This window comes from Trichosurus vulpecula, chromosome 4, assembly GCF_011100635.1.
Source record: "Trichosurus vulpecula isolate mTriVul1 chromosome 4, mTriVul1.pri, whole genome shotgun sequence".
NCBI classification, from domain to species: Eukaryota; Metazoa; Chordata; class Mammalia; order Diprotodontia; family Phalangeridae; genus Trichosurus; species Trichosurus vulpecula.
In genome coordinates, this window is record NC_050576.1 from 402,237,994 (window position 1) to 402,252,678 (window position 14,685).

The window sequence follows — 14,685 nt, forward strand, 5'->3', positions numbered from 1 at the left end:
GGCGTGGAGACTCTGAGTAGCTGTTAAGGAGCCCCCCAGCTTTGAAAACCCAGATGCTGGTGCTTCTCTCTCTGGTAGCTATGTATGTATAACTTTGGTCAGACAGCTAGAAGCCTGTCTGTTGATTTGTGTTATTTGCTCTGTTTATATTTTCTCTGTTGGTAATTTCTGTTTGTATTTGCTCTGAAGTTCAAGGTGCTGACTTTTCCCCCTGAACTAAGAATGATATGTGTATGTTTGATTGAAGTGAGATTGTAAACCCCTTAAAGTTGCTTTCCTTAGAAAAGCAGATCAAAAGCCCTGGCTAGCAGCCCACCCCTGAGCTGGTTTTATTGGCCTTACACCTCCACAGCAGCTGCTAGCAACATTGTTGTTACAAAAATGCTACCCATATGCAGAGAAAGAACTGATAGAGTCTGAATGTTTGAAATATACTATTTTCACTTTCTTTATTGTTTTCATTTTTTTCTTTTGTTCTATTTCTTCTTTGAGAATATGACTAATATGAAAAATATGTTTTACATGTTTGCACATATATAACCTATATCAAATTGTTTACTGTCTAAGGGAGGAGGAGGAGGGGAGGGAGAAAATTTGGACATCCAAGTTTTATTTTAAAAAATGAATGTTAAAAATTGTCTTTTAATCTAAAAAAAAGATGATGAACTAATATGCAAAATAAGAAATGCATTTTTGGAGGTGCCAAAAAAGTAAATATGCTTTACTTAATTGTGCTTATATAACATTAAGGTTCTCCTTTCTCTTTTTTCCTTCCTTCCTTCCTTCCTTCCTTCCTTCCTTCCTTCCTTCCTTCCTTCCCGCCTTCGTTCCTTCGTCCTTCCTTCCTTCCTTCCTTCCTTCATTCCTGGCCCCCTCCCTCCTTCCTGCCCTCCTTCCTTCCTTCCCTCCATCCTTCCTTTCCTTCCCTCCTTCCTTCCTTCCCTCCTTCCTTCTTTCCTTCCTTCATTTTCCTTCTTTCTTTCCTCTTTTTTCTGTCTCTTAAATAGATGAAGAGAAGAAAAATGAATGCTTCAAAATGGAAAAAATATATTTTTTTAAAAATAAAGAATGTTTAGATGACTGAAAAGTTATAATACCTTTTCATTTTATTTTTGGGTTCCTGGGCCATATTACTCAATGACTAGGATGTGTTTTGTATTGCTTTGCTTTAGCAACAAAACATTACTCGTAAAAGAAGGTTTTCAGTAGATTGCCATGTTTGTTTTGATGTATAATGGCTTCTCAAATAATCCACTGATATTTTATGTCTACGTGTTCAATTAATATTCATTCTTGTTTTCAAGGAGAAATTATATATGTTTTTATTGGTTGCAATTTTCCAAGATGCTCTATCGTCAACTGTTGAAAATTTCTTGATTTTAATATAAGTTTTGTAAAAAATAATTTTGGGAATAGCCTTAGTAATAGAGATCTCATATTGAAAAGAAAATACTTCAAGCAGCCAGAAAGAAACAAGTGCGATATCATGGAGCTATAATCAGGATCACACAAGATTTAGCAGCTTCCACATTAATGGAGAAAAGGCCTTGGAATATGATATTCCAAAAGACAAAGGACCTAGAATTAAAACCAGGAATAACATACCCAGTAAAACTGAGTGTAATCCTTCAGAAGGAAATGGAGTTTTAATGAAAGAGAGGACTTTCAAACATTCCTGATGTAAACACCAGAGCTGAATAGAAAATTTGACATTCAAACAAAAGTCAAGAGAAGTATAAAAAGTAAACATGAAAGAGTAATCATAGAAACTAAATAAAGTTAACATTTTAGATCCATTTACATTCCTTTATGTGAAGATGATACATGTAACTACTATACATTTTATCATTATTCTGGCAGTTAAAAGGAGTTTACATATACAGAGGGCATTGGCAAAGTCAATTATGTTGGAACAATCTCCAAAAATAAACAAAGGGGTGAGAAAGAGAGATGAACCGGGAGAAGGGATAGGTAGAATGGGGAAATTTTTCTCATGAAAGAGGTTCTCAAGGAAAAGCTCTTACAATAGAGGGGAAAATCAGGGGGGTGGGGGTGGAGGCTGGGCAATGCTTGAACCTCACTCTCATTGGAATTGGTTCAAAGAGAAAGAATATACACACACATATGTGTATATCTGTATATATATACATGTATATTATACATACACATATATCTTACCCATGATTTATGTGTCTATATGTATATATACATACATGTATACATATATAGAAATTTATGTATATTTGTATGTATGTATGTATATCCCAATAGGGAAATAGGAAAGAAAGGGGATAATGGAAAGGAAATGATTAAAGGGGATGGTCGATCAAGAGAGGTAGCAGTTAGGAGCAAAATAGTCTTTTGAGGATAGACAGGATATAAAGAGAGAGGATGAAACAGGAGAAAATGGGATGGAGGGAAATAGTAATCGTAACTGTGAATGTGAATGGTATGAACTTAACCATAACAGGGGAGCAGATAGCAGAAGGATTAGAAACCAGAATCCAACAATATGTCGTATGCAAGAGACACACTTTGAACAGTAACACACACACAGAGTTAAATAAAGAACTAGAGCAAAATCTAATATTCTTAAGCCGAAATAAAAAAAGGCAGAGGTAGCAATCATGATCTCGGACAAAGCAAAAGGAAAAAAATAGACCTAATTAAAATAGATAATCATAGAAACTGCATTATGCTAAAAAAAAATCCCATGGGCAATAAAGTAACACAAAAAAATTCTGCAGCAAGTTTTTCCAATAAAGTTCTCATTTCTCAACTATATACTGAGTCAAATTTATAAAAATAAGAGCCATTCCTCTGCTGATAAATGATCAAAGGATATAAACAGGCAGTTTTCAGAAGAAGAAATCAAAGCTCTCTGTATTCATATGAAAAATACTCTAAATCAGTATTGATTAGAGAAATGCAAATTAAAACAATTCTGAGGTACCACCAAACCCATGGCAGAAATGACAAGTAACAAATGGGGTAAGGGTAGAATAAGAAGATAAAAGGATCAGGCAAGCATTAGGAAAACCAGGTTTGTGTGATGTCAAAGATCACAAAGAAGGAGAAAGACTCAGAGATGTATGTAAGATGACTGAGCACCAAAATAAACAGAAAACAATATATAAAAGTGAGACACATATAGTAGCATTACCTTAAGTGGAAAAGCACCAGCAGCTATGTTCAAGACTGTGGTAGTTAATAGGGTTCAATAACCAATGATGAACATACCTGCCTTCAAGGAGCATGCATTCTGCTAGTTCATGAAAAGGTAAAGTTTTATGGTGAAGAGACAGCAGCACAGACTGCTAGTTTTGCTCTGTAAATATAGAATTTCAAATGAACGCCATCTTTCTTCTCAAAGGAGCTGTAAGATTTCATAAATGAAATAGTCTATTTTTCACTTTCTTTCTCTTGGTGGATGTCAGCAGCTAGACACATAGGATCATAATTTTAGAACTGATAGAAGTATGGGAGCACAATTAGTCCAACAATATTACTTTCCTGTTATGAGAAATTGAGACTTGAAGTCACTCAGAGGTATTGAAGCGTAGGTCCTTTGACTCCAGAGCCAGTGTTCTTTTCAATATACTATAGTCCATATGCCTATGACCAAATATACTGAACAATAGACATTATAATGGCTAGAGAAATTTGAAAAATAAAAAGAACACATTAAAGAATAGGGACAACAAATGCTTTAATGAGACTATTTTTCCTTGTGCATTTTCATAATAATCTTGTACAAGACAAGAGAATTTCTATGTACAAATGAAAGCTAGCTTGTAACTCAGAGATGATCTATGGAACAAAATATAGGAAGCACTAATAAAAACTATTAATAATTGTGTATGTATAACATATTTGGGCCAGAGGTATTTGGAGGAAAGCAATATTCTACATTACAAGTGTTAACTCAGAAAAATGTGAGTATATTTTGTTTCTTGTATCCAAATTTTCAGCATTCCCCTGAGATTAAGCATAATTAAATAGTTACCATCTATTAGAAGTTAGAATGTTCTTCTCACTTTAGCTATTTTCTAGAAGTAATCGCATTTAATATTATCTGATATGTGAACATTTAACCACTATATGTATGAAAAACTAGAGTATGTGATGTGAAGCTGCCTGGTACTTTTTATCTTAATAGAAATCTTTACATAGTTATATACATATGTATATACACATATATATATATACACATATAAGTTCAAATATATAAATTTATTTACACTATACATTTTTATTCATACGTACTTTACTTGCACAATTTTAAGTAATGTTTTTCAATTGTTTTTCTAAGTTGTATAAAAAACAATTTTTAAGATTCATTTTTTTCTACAATTTTGAGTTCCAAATTCTCTCCCTTCCCCTCCTTTAAAAAGCAAATAATTTGATGTAGATTATACATACTCAAACAATACATTTTTTTTATATTAGCCATGTTACAAAAGAAAACACAGACCAAAACAAGCAAACCAACCAACCAGAAAAATATAGAGTAAAAAAGTAAGCTTTGATCTCTATTTAGACTCCATCAGTTCTTTCAGCAGAAGTGAACAATATTTTTAATCACAAGACCTTAGGAATTATTTTAGTAGTGGTATTTCAAAAACTGGTCTGCGAACAAATAGAAACAAATAGCACACCCCAAAAGCTTTCAGGTTTTCCCTCTATGCTCTCTCACTTGGTGATTCTATCAGCTCCTATAGGTTCAAATTTATCTCAATGAAATTGATTCCTGGACCTATATATCCAGTCCTAAACTCTCTCCAGTCTCACATTGACAACTGCATACTAGACAACTAGAATGTGATACTTTAAAAGAATTACAGTTAAGATGTCCAGAACATAACTCATTATTTTTTTTCACTCAAGTCCTCTCTTCTTCCCAGTTTCCCTATTACTGCTGAGATCACCACCATCAATCCAGTCACCCAGGCTTTTAAGCTTACTATCATCTCCAACTCTTCCCTTGTACTCACCCCTCATATCTAATATGTTACCAAGTCTTGCAATTCACGATGCAAGAGATAGGAAAGAGTGAGGACAAAGAGGGGGGAACAGAGACAGTAAGAGAAGGGAGGCAGGGAAATAGAGAGGGGCAGAAGGGGGACAGAAAAGAAGAAAAAAGGTAGAAAGAAAGGACAGAAAGCAGTGGTAGAGAGAGACAGGGAGGGGGAAAGAGGGAAGGGAGAGAGAGAAAGAGGAGAGACAGAGAGAGAGGGAAGGGAAGGGAAGGGAAGGGAAGGGAAGGGAAGGGAAGGGAAGGGAAGGGAAGGGAAGGGAAGGGAAGGGAAGAGAAGGGAAGGGAAGGGAAGGGAAGGGAAGGAAAGGGAAGGGAAGGGAAGGGAAGAGAGAGAGACTCTATGCAACTTCCAAACTGTGTTCAGAGCCCAGACCTGGGAATCAACTTTCTACAGGTGTTGCTGGTTCTAAGGCTTCAAAAATTCCTTTGAATGTGTTAAAGAAAGTGTATGAGTGGGGGGGGGGGGGGCGGAGCCAAGATGGCAGCTGTAAAGCAGGGACCAGCTTGAGCTCCCTGCCGAGTCCCTCCAAAAACCTATGGTTCTGAACCAATTCTAGAGTGGCGGAACCCACAGAACAGCTGAGGGAAGCAGGGCTCCAGCCCAGTACAGCCTGGATGGCCTCTGGGTGAGGTCTATCCCACACAGAGCTGGGAGCTGGGAGCTGGGAACAGAGTGGAGCAGAGTCCAGCCTGAGCGGCGTGGATCAACCAGACCAGGAGACGGGCGGAGCGGGCCCTGGTGCCCTGTGTTGGTGAGCTGCGGCAGTTGCTGGTCTTCTCAACCCACAAACACCAAAGACTGCAGAGAAGGTTAGTGGGAAAAGCTGCGGGAGTGGAAGGAGTTCGTGGTTCGGCTTCCAGCCCCGGGAGCAGCGGAGGTGGGGCAGCTACAGTTGCTGCTGCTTCTGGCCCCAGGCCCACCTGGTGGGAGGAATTAAGTGGCGGATCAGAGCAGGAGTGCAAAAGCCTGCTGAAGATCTAAGCCCAGCCCGGGCTGGGGGTTCTTGGGGAAGGAGGAGTGCAGGTCTGACAGAGCTGGCACCTCCCCCCCAAACGTGGAACATAGAACTCTCTAGTCTACAAGCAGTCATACCGCACTGAAAAACTCAAGGGTCAAGTTAGTTGGTTGGGAATATGGCCAGGCAGCGAAAGCACACCCAGATTCAGTCTCAGACTTTGGATTCTTTCTTTGGTGACAAACAAGACCAAAACATACAGCCTAAGGAAGACAACAAAGTCATAGAGCCTACAACAAAAGCCTCCAAGAAAAACATGAACTGGTCCCAGGCCATGGAAGAGCTCAAAAAGGATTTGGAAAAGCAAGTTAGAGAAGTAGAGGAAAAATTGGGAAAAGAAATGAGAAGGATGCGAGAAAACCATGAAAAACAAGTCAAGGACGTGCTAAAGGAGACACAAAAAAATACTGAAAAATACACTGAAGAAAACAACACCTTAAAAAATAGATTAATTCAAATGGCAAAAGAGCTCCAAAAAGCCAATGAGGAGAAGAATGCCTTGAAAGGCAGAATTAGCCAAATGGAAAAGGAGGTCCAAAAGACCACTGAAGAAAATACTACTTTAAAAATGAGATTGGAGCAAGTGGAAGCTAGTGACTTTATGAGAAATCAAGATATTATATAACAGAACCAAAGGAATGAAAAAATGGAAGATAATGTGAAATATCTCATTGGAAAAACCACTGACCTGGAAAATAGATCCAGGAGAGATAATTTAAAAATTATTGGACTACCTGAAAGCCATGATCAAAAAAAGAGCCTAGATATCATCTTTCAAGAAATTATCAAGGAGAACTTCCCTGATATTCTAGAGCCAGAGAGCAAAATAGAAATTGAAAGAATCCACCGATCGCCTCCTCAAATACATCCCCAAAAGAAATCTCCTAGGAATATTGTTGCCAAATTCCAGAGCTCCCAGATCAAGGAGAAAATACTGCAAGCAGCCAGAAAGAAACAATTTGAGTATTGTGGAAATCCAATCAGAATAACCCAAGATCTGGCAGCTTCTACATTAAGAGATCGAAGGGCTTGGAATATGATATTCCGGAAGTCAATGGAGCTAGGATTAAAACCAAGAATCACCTACCCAGCAAAACTGAGTATCATGCTCCAAGGCAAAATATGGACTTCCAATAAAATAGAGGACTTTCAAGCTTTCTCAGTGAAAAGACCAGAAATGAATAGAAAATTTGACTTTCAAACACAAGAATCAAGGGAAGCATGAAAAGGTAATCAAGAAACAGAAATTGCAAGGGACTTACTAAAGTTGAACTGTTTTGTTTACATTCCTACATGGAAAGATGATGTGTATGATACATGAGACATCAGTATTAGGGTAGCTGAAGGGAATATGCATATATATGTTTATGTATATATAGGTGAATGTGTATGTATGTATATATCTATGTGTGTATGTGTATATATGTATATGTATGTATATGTGTGTATATGTGTATATATGTATACATATATATATATATATATATATATATATATATGAAAGAGAGAGAGCAGACATAGGTGAGTTGAAGATAAAGGGAAGATATCTAAAAGAAATAAAATGAAATTAAGGGATGAGAGAGCAACATACTGAGAGAGGGAGATAGGGAGAGATAGAGTGGGGTGCATTATCTCACATGGAGGTGGCAAGAGGAAGCAGTTCTGTGGGAGGAGGGGAGAGGCAGGTGAGGGGGGAATGAGTGAACCTTGCTCTCATCAGATTTGGCCTGAGGAGGGAATACCATGCATACTCAATTGGGTATCTTACCCCACAGGAAAGAAGAGGGAGGAAGATAATAAAAATAAAAGGGGGGGGATGATGGAGGGGAGGGCAGATGGGGGTGGAGGTAATCAAAAACAAACACTTTGGAAAGGGGACAGGGTCAAGGGAGAAAATTCAATAAAGCGGGATGGGTTGGGAAGGAGCAAAATATAGTTAGTCTTTCACAACATGAATATTGTGGAAGCGTTATACTTAATGATCCACATGTGGCCTAGGTTGAATTGCTTGACTTCTTAGGGAGGGTAGGTGGGAAGGGAAGAGGGGAGAGAATTTGGAACTCAAAGTTTTAAAAACAGATGTTCAAAAACAAAAAAAAAAGTTTTTGCATGCAACTAGAAAATAAGATACACAGGCAATGGAGTGTAGAAATTTATCTTGCCCTACAAGAAAGGAAGGGAAAAGGGGCTGAGAGGGGAGAGGGGTGACAGAGGAGAGGGCTGACTGGGGAACAGGGCAACCAGAATGTATGCCATCTTGGAGTGGGGGGGAGGGTAGAAATGGGGAGAAAATTTGTAATTCAAACTCTTGTGAAAATCAATGCTGAAAACTAAATATGTTAAATAAATGAATTTAAACTTTTAAAAAAAAGAGAAAATGTATGAGTGGGTCATTAGTGACCATCTTCCTGTGCCCAGGAAAATGCACCAGGCAAGAGCAGGCAGGTTTGCCCTTATTCTCTAAGAGTAAACAAAGAAAAAATAGAAGAATCAACGTGAATCATTGTGTTGGTAAGCAAAATGGGCTCTTAGCACTTAGTTGGCTTTTGTTTCCTTTGAGTAATTCAGTGTATTTCATTAAGCCTTACTAGGTGCTAAGCCCCAGGCCCAAACCACTATTAGGTGTAAAACCTATGTGGGTGTGGATTGGTCACTAAGGTGGCACCCAAGGTGGGGCTAACTAAGAGAAGGTGCTAACTCAAGAGCCAATCACAGGAGCCTAAGTTCTGGTCATTCAGACGACGCTTGATGACATCTAAAATTCTATAAAAGGAGAGAACACAGCTTGGAGATTGAGACTTGTTGGAGCCAGCAACAGCGACAGCTACAGCTGAAGCTGAAGACAAAGCCGAAGCCAAAGGAGCTGAAGAAGCAGGAGCTGCTGGTAGCAGGGCTGACCCGCGTGTGGACCGAGGAGTGCTGAGCAAGGGCTTAAGGCCAATGGGTAATCTTCTTACTGGAGGGGGGAAGCACAAATATGATTTGGTTTAATGCCATCATGTTTTTCTGTAACCCCCTGGTTACTCTTGTGAGGTGGACTTATTGGGCCTGGAAGCTTTTGACCAGGATATCAAAAGGAGGACACTGGTTCATGGGTCTGCTACTTTTGAGCTTGAATAAATGCTTTAATTCTTCTGCCTTCTACTTAGAGAATTCCTTATATCCTGCAGTTCTGAACCATTCAGACATATATATGATTCTCTTTGAAATCATAAATAATAATAAATAATAATAATAATAATAAATAATAATAATAAATAACAGCCTTCATAATATAATCATTGTGAAAGTTTTATGAGGTGAACTCTCCCACTGCAACAAGACATTCTGAATGTCAGTTTCTGCACAGTACAATTATATTATTTCTAAGTTTGAGATGTTGACTCATTTATTGGGGTCACCAATAATTATAAGAAAATATGAAAAATATCACAACATTCTAACTGGCAGAGGGGAAATAGATGGTTCCTCAGCATTCATGTAATAGATTTGATTTTTATTGTTATAGGATAAAAAAAAGAATGGCATGAAAAAAGAAAACAAAGAGACTCTGCCTCCCAGGCCAATAGCAGAAAAATATATACTCTTCTGAACATAAATGATTTCAGAGCTAGAAGCATTGCTAAGCAAGTTTTACTCAATGAAGCATATTTTTCTCCGACTGAGCAATTTCCTTCACTAAAATATTTCTCCATTGCTTCAACTTGACTTTGAGGTGACCCTGAGTTCTTGAAAGCCATTCCAATGTACTGCAAGTTCTGACTAGCCCTTCAAAGCTGGAAAGACTGAGAACAGGACCAGGACAGAGACCATCAGTGACCTGAAGTCCAATCTAGCTTAATATAAAAAAGATTCATCACCAGAAGCGTGGCTGTCATGTGAAGGAGTTTAGGGGTGCAGTAATTCATGTAGATTGCACATCTGGGTGTGGTCACGTAAGAAATTTCCATTGATGAGATCATTGATTGTTTGAAGTATTAAAATATTTGAGTATATTAAAATTATTTATCTCTTTTTAACTTTGACTTTGGGGTAGCTAGATGTCATAGTGGGTAGAAAACCAGGCCTGGAGTCAGGAAGACTTGAGTTCAAATGTGGCTTCAGAGACTTACAAACTGCATGGCCCTGGGTGAGTCACTTAACCTGGTTTGCCTCAGTTTCCTCATTTGTAAAATGAACTGGAAAAGGAAATGGCAAACTACTCCAGTCTCTTTGTCAAGAAAACCTCAAATAGAGTCACAGAGAGTCAGACACAACTAAAACAATTCAATGAACATCTTCAACTTTAAAAGAAAATACCATAGCAGATTAGTTATACAACAAATAGGAGAACGTGAACATGTAGCCTAGTGTTCAGTCAATTTGGCCCAAGATACTGAGGTAAGGACTCACTGATTAAATCTACTATGAAAAGTGGAAAACAGTCTGGCAGAAATAAAGTTTAGACTAACACTTCACACCATAACCCAAGATAAGTTTCAAATGAATACATTTTAGACATAAAAAGATTATATTATAAACAAATTAGAGGAACAAGGAAGAAATAGCCTTTCTAATCTATGGATGGGGAAGGGATGATGTCCAAACAACAGATAGAGAAAATCAGAGACAAAATTAGGGAACTTAAAAAAGTTACAATATTTTTTCACAAGTATAACCAAGGTGGCCAAGATTAGAGGAGAAGCAATTAATTGGGAAAACTCTTTGGAACAAGTTTTTCTGATACAGATGAAGAATGAGATGTAGGTTTTTTGGACATGGGCCATGCAGGAATTATTTTATTATCTATATTTATTTCAAGGGCTTTGTTTTCCTTCTTTGTTCTAATGGGGGAAAGATGTTAGGAGGGAGAGAAAATACACATCTCTAAAGTGACTAAAATAATGAAATAGAATATTCAATTTTGGAGTTCCAAGTGCTTTGACCAATTAAGGATATATAAGTATGTAATTCAAGATTGGAAATTGTTAGGAAATTAACCTTTATATAGTTCATTTTCAATTCACTTAAAACTCACTCAGGATTTTTCATGTTGAGATCTATTGCTGAGATCAGCAACTACTCAGATCCACCCTAGCTCTGGTTTATAGAAGTCACTAGTGGTTATAGAAGTCTCTCACTTTTCATCAAGAAGGATTTCTAATGGAAAGGAAATATATTACCCTGCCCTGCACTCTATCAAGAGACAATGAAACAAAAACTCATCTAGATAAATCAACGAATCAACCAGTCAACTAGCATTTTAAGCACTTACCATGTGACAAGTACTTGAATATGCATTAGATATGCAAATACAAAAGTGAGTCAGCTTTTGCCATCCACCTGAAAATATATGTGTGAATACATATATACACATACATTTTAAGTGAAAGAGGATTTTTTCAGCCAAAGAGAAAAAAATTATTAAAGATTCACCATATTGGGTAGACTCAGGAAATCTCACCATTTTGTGATCCTTGTATTGACATGAGGGCCAGAACAATCCTAGCCAGATTGAGTCTGAGCTAGATTGAATCTGAGCTGAGGATTATTTTGAGATTTTTTTAAAAATTCATAGCTTGATTTCACTAATGATTTCAGTATTTGGGAGGTTATACATAATTAAATTAAGGCTTCTAACCATGGAGATTGCCTACTGTAGGGAAAAGAATATGGGTCTTGGAATTGACTCCCAGACTCTGTCATTGAGCTATGTAACCTTTGACAGGTCACTTAAGCTCATTTTCCTTATCCACAACATGAGAGAGTAGGGCTAGACACTCTTTAAAGATTACTTTCTGCTCTAACATTCTATGATTCTTACCTTTAAAATTGTGAGTATTTCCTGGGTCAGAGGCCACATGCCATCGTGAAAAGAACCCTGAATTCAAAGCATATGATTTAAGTGAAAGTCCCTGATTCCACTTTCTAAACTAATGACTTTGGTTAAGTCCAAGTCAGTATTCTCATTGCTAAAAGGAAGATGATAATACCCTTTGTTGTGGGGATTCAATGAAAAAAACTTTCTGGCAAGAGCTTTGGAAATTGTAAAGCTTGTATCAATATCAAATATTGTTTGAACGGGGATTTGAAAAGAATTACTGAATTCAGCCAAGGTTTCTTACACTCTCACATCTGTAATCATTGTTGGAGGGGAGAGGTCAGGAAGGCATATCACTTGAGCTTGGGGGTTCTGGGCTGCAGTGAGCTATATCAATTGGGTATCTGCACCAATTTTGCAATTTATATGGTAAGAGGACCTGGGGGTAGTGAAACACCAGGTTGTCTATGGAGGAGCAAAGTGGGCCATTTTGGAAACAGAGAAAGCCAAAGTTCCCATACAAATCAGACTGGAATTGGATACATGAGTACCCCTGAACATCCAGCATGAATAAGACGAAAGAAAGAAAAAGAAAGGAAAGAAGGAAGGAAAAAGAAAGGAATGTGGGAAAGAAAAGAAAGAAAGTAAAGAAGAAAGAAAGAAAGAAAGAAAGAAAGAAAGAAAGAAAGAAAGAAAGAAAGAAAGAAAGAAAAAAAGAAGGAAGGAAGGAAGGAAGGAAGGAAGGAGGGAGGGAAGGAAGGAAGGAAGGAAGGAAGGAAGGAAGGAAGGAAGGAAGGAAGGAAGGAAGGAAGGAAGGAAGGAAGGAAGGAAGGAAGGAAGAAAGGAAGGAAGAAAGAAAGAAAGAAAGAAAGAAAGAAAGAAAGAAAGAAAGAAAAAGAAAGAAAGAAAGAAAGAAAGAAAGAAAGAAAGAAAGAAAGAAAGAAAGAAAGAAAGAAAGAAAGAAAGAAAGAAAGAAAGGAAGGAAGGAAGGAAGGAAGGAAGGAAGGAAGGAAGGAAGGAAGAAAAAGAAAGGAGAAAAGAAGGGAGGAAAGAAAGGAGCAAGGGAGGAAGGAAGGGAGGAAAGGAGGGAGGAAGGGAGGAAGGGAGGGAGGGAGCAAGAGAGGGAGGAAGGAAGGGAGGAAGAAAGGAAGAGAGAGAGGGAAGGAGGAAGGGAGGAAGAAGAATGGATGGGGAGAGGTGAGGAGAGAAGGAGAACAAAAGGAGAGAGAGAAGAGGGGAGAAAAGGAGATGAGAAGAAGGGATAGGGAAGGAGAGAAGAGGAGAACATAATATTATGTGAATGTTTGTCTTTCCTCAGGTAGAATGATTTAACAATTGATGTTATATTATCTTTGGAGATTTCTTGCTGAATGAACCCCCAAAGTATGAAGTTTTGCCCTCCATACAAGAAAAAGTAGCATCCAGACAGTCTCCATCTCAGAATTAAGTAGGTTCTTTTAAAGATTTTCTTATGGGCTTTTTAAAAACATCTGCTTGCTACATACAAGTATATATGATACTGTAGAGTATATAAAGTGAAACAGAGTATAGTAGAATTATCTCAATCTGATTTCTATTCTTTCTTATTGAACCCAATTAATTTAGACCACTTCAGAACCAAGTGGATTTTAAATACTGTGACATATTGTATTACCATATACAATATATATGTACATATATATGATGAAGTAACATTTGAGTCAGTAAAAAATTTAAATATCTTAAAACCAAAATTGCCATTCAAAATAAAAACAAAAAATTCAAACATTGCCAAATTTCTTTAGGTAATTGTTAATTTTTATACATGCTTGTCCACTATGTAAATGTTATATATATATACATATATAATGTGGGTGTATATTAATATATTCACACATGTATTCAAAATAATTTGTTGATTATATGAAGAACACTCAAATTCTAAATTTTAAAATATAATTGCCATGTAAAATATAGGAATTCCAAAGGTCATACTATCATCATTACATATACTTTAGGATTTGCCTCTTTTTAAAGGTAATTATCTTATACAGGTACTTTATTAACTTATTTGTTTACAAAATGATTATCATGATTTGGGTTATACTCTATATTAAGGATAGCTATTCTTCTCATTCTTTAGATGGCAGAGTCTCACAATACTTTATTCAATGTGTAAACTCACCCTCCAAAAATGGGCATGTGTATAAGATGTGAAAATCACTTGGGCTTGCATGTATTTTCTAATCTCTATGCACTAAAAATTTGATTTTAGTTCTCAGCTCAATAAAGATCTCTTACAAAGTATAACTCCTCAAGTATTCCTGAAAGAAAGCAAACCTTCACAGAAACCTTAAAAATATACAATCCCCGCAATTCAAGAACAGAGACTGTCTTGCTTTGCTATTTGCATGCCTAGTGCATATCACAGGGCTTAGCATATTGTAAGTAACTAACAAATGCTTATTCATTCATTTATTATAATGTGTGTGTGTCCCTAGCATGTAGCATTTCTAATCAAATGATACAACCATATATAATATTGTATAAAATTTGGGATATTAAAAAAATAACAGCTCATTTTCATGAAGTCATTGTGACATTTGTGTAACATTTTACAATTCACTGAGCATCGTTGCACATTTCTTTTGTTCTTCACAACCCTATAAGAAAGCATAGCTATCATCAGCTCTTCTTCGAAATAAGGAAACTAAGACTCAGAGAGACAAAATAACTTTCCTGAGAACATTTCATGTCCTCTTTCTCCAAGTCAAGTTTTCCTTTTTTCAATTAAAAAATATTCCTATGGCATGAAGAACACTGGTGAATTATAAAATCTAATATATGGTAGA